Source organism: Scophthalmus maximus, chromosome 14 (assembly GCF_022379125.1).
Source record: "Scophthalmus maximus strain ysfricsl-2021 chromosome 14, ASM2237912v1, whole genome shotgun sequence".
Lineage (NCBI taxonomy): Eukaryota > Metazoa > Chordata > Actinopteri > Pleuronectiformes > Scophthalmidae > Scophthalmus > Scophthalmus maximus.
This window is the reverse complement of record NC_061528.1, coordinates 11,192,564-11,199,166: the sequence shown is the minus strand read 5'-3', so window position 1 is coordinate 11,199,166 and position 6,603 is coordinate 11,192,564.

The following is a 6,603-nucleotide window of genomic DNA, read 5'->3' as shown; positions in this document are numbered from 1 at the left end:
TTATACACACACACACATATATATATATATATATATATATATATATATATATATATGTATAAATACATTTCAGGTTGAAATTTCATACGATGAATTTTCTTAAAAGGTGTTTTGTTGAAATGATTTAAGGATGTGAAATGTTGTTATTTTCATACCCCCCCCCCCCCCCACACACACACACACACATGATTCACGTTAACTGTTCTACAGGAAGAATATGACATTAATTCATAGGTGAATATTAGGTTATATTTCTTAAGTTTATTACACCTGTGATGACAAAACACTCAAAACATTATGATTTTACAACAATTGCTGACACCTTCTTTCCCATCCTGCACACACACACACACACACACACACACACACACACACACTCAGAAGTTAATTTCCCCAGGAATGGGGTTAGGGCTTCAAGGGCACGTGACTGGCTGTTTTTTAACCGTCTGCCTACAGACTCTTGTGTCATGTGTGATCACTCCAGCAAATGTTGCCGGGCCCTTGTTATTTCTGCCAGTAAAAGACTGACTTTTGGATTAACCAGCTGCATGGTGTCTCTACATTTCTCACAGGCGCACATCTTGATATAACCAAGGAGTTCTCATTCCCCTGATCAGTGGTTTGTGGAATTATAATCTAATCTTTGCAGTGATTGTTGTTTAACGTTGTGTAATAATAGGCAAACCCAGCATCAATCCTCAACTGAAATGAAAAAAAATATATTGAGTTATTCCCCCGATGCTAGAGAGTGATGCTTTCCCTTTTTAAGAGTGTGTTTATATTTTCCATCATTTAACAACTTGACCAAATCGGATTTGGGGGCTTTTCATGGAGAGGTGCTGTAAACAACATAATTTGCCAGAATGCTTATCTCTGGGTTTTCAGAGGCAGCGATTCTCATCAGGATTAAAAAAATCTCTGAGGAGAAATAAAAACATAAGACACCAAGGCATAAGACTGTCGCCTAGTTTCAGCAATGAAACATTTTTTTTTACTACAAAAGGGCACCAGTTATTACAGAAAGAAAGATGTGTAAAAGTGAAAAATTACAGGCTTGATTTCCCACATTATTTCAAGATGTTTATCCGACACCCAGTATAGACTGGAGCTGAAGTCCTAATGGGGACAAGCTTGAAGTGAATAGAGCCCACAGAGGATAAGCTACTAAATCTTGCAATAAAAGCAATGTGATTTACAGTAAATTCCACAAGGCTGACAGTGCCACAGCTGAGGGCATAAACACTCCTTTCAATGCTGTGCCTCAGCGCTGTCTGCTGTGAACTACAATCACACAGGCATGCTTCTCAGCAGCAGTGACTTTGATAAATCACCAGGAAGTCCCACTGTTGGCTTAAAAACTAGAACTTGTTCGGTTGCAATTCTGCATTTGTCCCTCTCTAATGTGTATGGAAGTGGCTTTAGCAGTAATCTGTCAGTGATTGATTAGGTGTGGCCAAACCCCGTCTCCGTTCTCCTCTGCCGGCTCACTGTTCAGCCACAGCTGTGTATTTACAGAAAGATGGCTGTGTTAGTGAGGAGGCTGCCTTATTTACCTGCCACATATAAACACAGAGCTACCTCCACCGGGGGACAGTACGCCCCGGATGACCAGCAGCAGACCAAGGAACAAGAAGTGACATGTTCTTGTTGGTACTGAATTTGTGCACTGGTGGATAAACCAACAGATTTATTGACCAATGAATGAGTTTTGTTGTTGTTGTTGTTGTTGTTTGTGACAGGAGGAAAGCACATCCAAGTTTCTAATGCACAATATTTAATGCAACACAGCCCCCTTGTATCTTGTGGTATAAAAACTGAAATGTAATAGATGCGTATGCAACAACTAAAACATATTTATTTTATATGTGACACAAGAGGTTGCAAAAGCAATTTAGACAGGGTGCTGGATATTGATCACACTTACCAGCAGATCCATTTTAATTAAATATTAAGAGAGTGTGCTGCGTTGATAGCCGAGCCACAACTGTTTCTTGCCTTTCTTTTGCTGTCATTAAAAAAAAAAAAATCCTCTGAGCTTAAAAAAGAACACATGCTTTAATAACATTCACGTGTAATTATACTTGAAGTATGAAAGCTAAGCCTGGGTTATAGCAGATGTATTTTGTATTCAAAGAATATTTTAGTTATTTTTAAAAAGAAGGTCTGAGTATGAACATCCGTGCATGAATTTTAATGGAGATACTTAAATGGTAATTATTCCACTCAGGCTCAAACGTAGGTAACAAATGGAATTCAATCAGTGTCTGTGCATAATGATGGTCATTAGGAGAAAGAAAATAATAATGACATCCTATCTGCATTAAACCTGCAGACACTTTACACAATGATCCTGCAGCCATTATTGATCTCCATGGAGATAAGCAGTTGTCACTTTTCAGCATTGTGCCTGAATGTTAAATACGGCTCATTTTGTTTTTCTGCAAACTATTTCAGCCAACACCAAATTTTCATTTAATTTACTTCAATACTTGAAATCCTTGATCTCGTTCCACATGATTGTAATTTTGGTTCATTGTCAGAGCTGCCTCTCCAGCTCACAATGTTTCAAGGTTTCATATAAGGCTCACGTAAAATGAGCCATTCACACTTGAATGTGGTTGTAGTGATATTTAATGAGCAACTCTCGGCATGTGCTTGATATGTAAGTGACAATACAAGACAATGTAGCCATGAAGAAGTTAAGAAATGCACCTGCCTCCTCCTCCTTATCACTGCGTTATATTTTATTAAGCCAAACTGAAGCAACGTTCATTAGCTCATAAATTGGAATATAACAACTACACCAGTTATTTCATGTATACTCAGCAGACTCTTTATACAATGCAATGTCTTAGTTTTCCTCTTTGTAAAACTCATTATTAGATGAACGCTGTAACAGTTGCTTACACATATTGCACATTAGGCAGCACACATTGAGTCTTCTCCAAGACAGCTACTTGGTTGAATAATTAAATAAGATCTCCAATCAAATGATCCATGATTTGCATGCCTGCTGTTGCCAACTAGCTCCATCTGTTTGGTTTTGAGAGCTCTGACACAGTGGCTCGTGTGAGTGAAACAGCAATAATGTAATTGTGGATTTGACAGATACACCAGATGATGCAGGGACTGTTCGAAAGTCTGGTCCAAGTCATACTGTACAGCACGGTGTCATATGGTCTGCAAGGAAGCATGACAAAAACAGTTTCATGCAGGCTCTCCACTGTGTCCTCATCACGATTAACTTTAAATACCCTCCGAAAGTGACTCGCTCATTCATTTAGACGCACGCTCCCAAAGCTGGAACTATCTAAAGCAGTGCTCGGAGCACGGATTACAAAGTTGCTATACATTAATTGAATAGCAGGCTTCAGAGCTTGGAGGGTGAAGGACAATAGGAGCGGGGGCCGCTTGGCCGGGTGCCAGTGGACAATGCAGCGCTCTCAGCAGCAGGCAGCGCCCATGCCGGAGTCCACATCAGGAGAGACAGCCTCCGCTGCTTTGATGGATCTGTGATAGCAGCCAGTGTCTGCCCTCAGCTGGGGTTCAGGTATTCACCACCAATAACAAGTCACTATCCCACATTGTTGTTTTTCCTCCCCCCCCACACGCACATTTGAAGGACGGCATAGTATTTGTGATTTGTGATAACTTGTCATGAATTAGATAAAATAATGGTTTGATTACAATTATTTTTTGAAGTTAACAAATCATTTCCGATGATAAATAACCTTAGTACTTCTGAAGATTAAGACACTCCTTAACATCACGTATTTAACTTAAGATGACTTCAGTTAACAATGAAACATTATTTTTACGAACAATAAAACCTAATTGAAGTTATGGTCAAAGATTTAGGAACGAAGACAAAATTACACCCAGTTGTACAACATATATATTGAAGCAAGTTCACTTAACACAACTATTGCAGCTCAGATCATTCAATTCATGTCTCTTCTGTTTATTAGCTTGTATACTTCACATTGACTCAGTTCTCCTTTGTCCAAGTGCCTTTATGCCCCCCCCCCCCCCCCCCCCCCCACACACACACACACACTACTATTTTGATGCCAGTTGATGACAGTTCAAATAAACCATGAAGATATTAAAAATAAATTACTTTTGTATTGTAATGCGTTGTGCTTTAATAATATTATAAGCTATGAAAACATTTTATTTTACCTGGTTAAATTTAGATACAGCACTTAAACACAATGTCACTTTTAATGGTTTCTTGTTTCAAATGTTTGAAAATGAAAACAAACACTGAAGTTATTACCTAAAAGCCCCAATGGTTTAATAATGACTAATTATAGCAATGTGTGCAAACAGGTTTACAATGAAATTAACATTTCTTTTGTTTTCATTTTATTTTTTAACAATGGTTCAAATAATATTGTCCAACTGGGCAAATGATGATGACAATTATATTTTTATGCAAAGTGATCTGTTGAGATTTTGCAAAAGTAGAATTGAAGACTGAAGTTTTGAAATGACCACAAGACAATGTGATTCATGAGCCAGACATTAAATAGTTCATATTAAACTTGTATTTTATACATGAATTTGAATAGGATGTGTTGGACAATACCAGTCAGCTGTAGAGTAAATTTCTTTGCATGAATTGCTTATTGCCATAATTATATTGTATAAATTTGAAAGCAATTATTTCAAGCAGGTGTTTTTATTTGTTGCTGATTCTGTGTTAAATGAGTGGGGTGTGAAGGAATGCAACACCCATGCATCTAAGGGTTAAAATCCCTCCAATGTTTCAACACTTGTGCAGCTTGTCCTTATGGATTCCTCATGAACCTTATGGCAAATGGTGAATAAAATATTATCACAATTGAACCCTATACACAAAACAATTACAATTACACAAAAAACAACATTGGAAGTCTTCATTTATGCTATTGTTTATTCTTCTATTCCTGGGTGCCATGAAAATATTTACTTGAATCTAACCTCAAATGCATAGAATATATTAAGAGGCTGTGTGGGAAACATCACCATATGTGCTGCCTAGTATAGCGCGGACAAATGTGAGAGAAAAAGAGGCTTATGAAACACAGTGCCTGGAGTTGGATTCATTTTGCAAGCCAATGCTTTTGCAAGCCAAGACTTCCTGATCGTCTGTAATCCCCAGCTTTCACACATAAGTCATTGAGAGCGATGGAGTCCCCTCTGTTTACTCACTCCAAACCAAATGATCTTTCACAAGTAGACCACTTCAGATGTGAAATGGAATTTGCCAGGGTGTTCTATCCCAAGTCTATTTCTCTGTACGCTTTACCAATTCCCAAATAGGGTTCAGTCGCTCACAGATAATGTCTGCGAGGATTGAGCCGGGCTCCTCCGCTGTTTTAATGGCCCACGGGAAAAGATATTTGACGGAAGTAAAGAAGTGCTCTTAAACACATACACAGATCTGGATTTCATTTTGTTTTAGTTGCTCTCATGCTTTTGTTCTTCAATAATAGAGTGTTAATGATTCAACATTATAGCCGTTGCAGGGAAATTACCTATATTGTTTCTTTCAAATCCAATGTCCAAATTCAGACAATTCCTCCAGTTGATATAACATGGAAGAGGAGGATTGATATTCAATTTACTGTAGATGGATTTGATGTAATATAAGACATAATTTCTTTCTTAGATAATAGCTGTTTTTTTCTTTCATATGCGTACGTATGTTAGCGTTTAAAAAGTGGAGCTGATTGCTTTGTCTTTTCAGGGGTTGACAGTGTTACTGCTTTGGTATGTAGCTATGATAAATGGTCGTTTTAGTAGGGCTGTATTTACTTTGTAGAGTCATTATGAGAATATTATGTACGACAAAACACTCATTAATATTCATTATAATTGCAAACTACTGAGCTGAATGCTGATGGAGTGTGTTCAGTCGCTAACACGGGCCTGCGTTTTCTAATGTATCTCTCATGGCATCTGCACAACAATAAATGGAGGTGTTTAGGAAGAGGCCTGTAACCCAATCTGACTTTTCTAACTCATTTTCCCACACAATCAGAAAGCTCACGACACCCTTGTGGGGAAGGAGAAATTATCATACAACAGTCATAACAAGCACTCGCAGTACAAACAGCACGGCTGTCCGGGTAAGATGTAGGCGCAGAAACACGCGTTATCAGTACGTATTTGACTCACTTTTGTTGAATTCAGTGCATAAGCTGTCTCACGGTCTCCAAAGGATACAGTGTCCGCATTCCAGTTGATAAGGGCTCCAATTTGGTTTGTGTCTGGTAATTGTAGCGATGTTGAAGAGAGGAGCACTGATACCTAGTCTGTGTGTGAATGAGGCTGGCGATGGAAAGGAAAGGTCAGGCCCTGGACTTGCCTTCCTCCCCCCAGGGCTCTGAGCAAGAGGGGCCGGAGAACACCACAAACAATTAAACATGTTGCTTCTCAGGGTAGAGCGGCCGGACTCCTGTTGGTTCGAGAAGTTTTTTTACCTTGGTGGGTTGCTGTTGGTCACTCTTCAGAGCAATAATCTGCAGGTCTGAGCAATCAATACGGCCACGACAGCTTCAGCCTCCATTAGCGCAGACATCTCTGGAGTGCATGAGCACGGGAGCACACATTAGG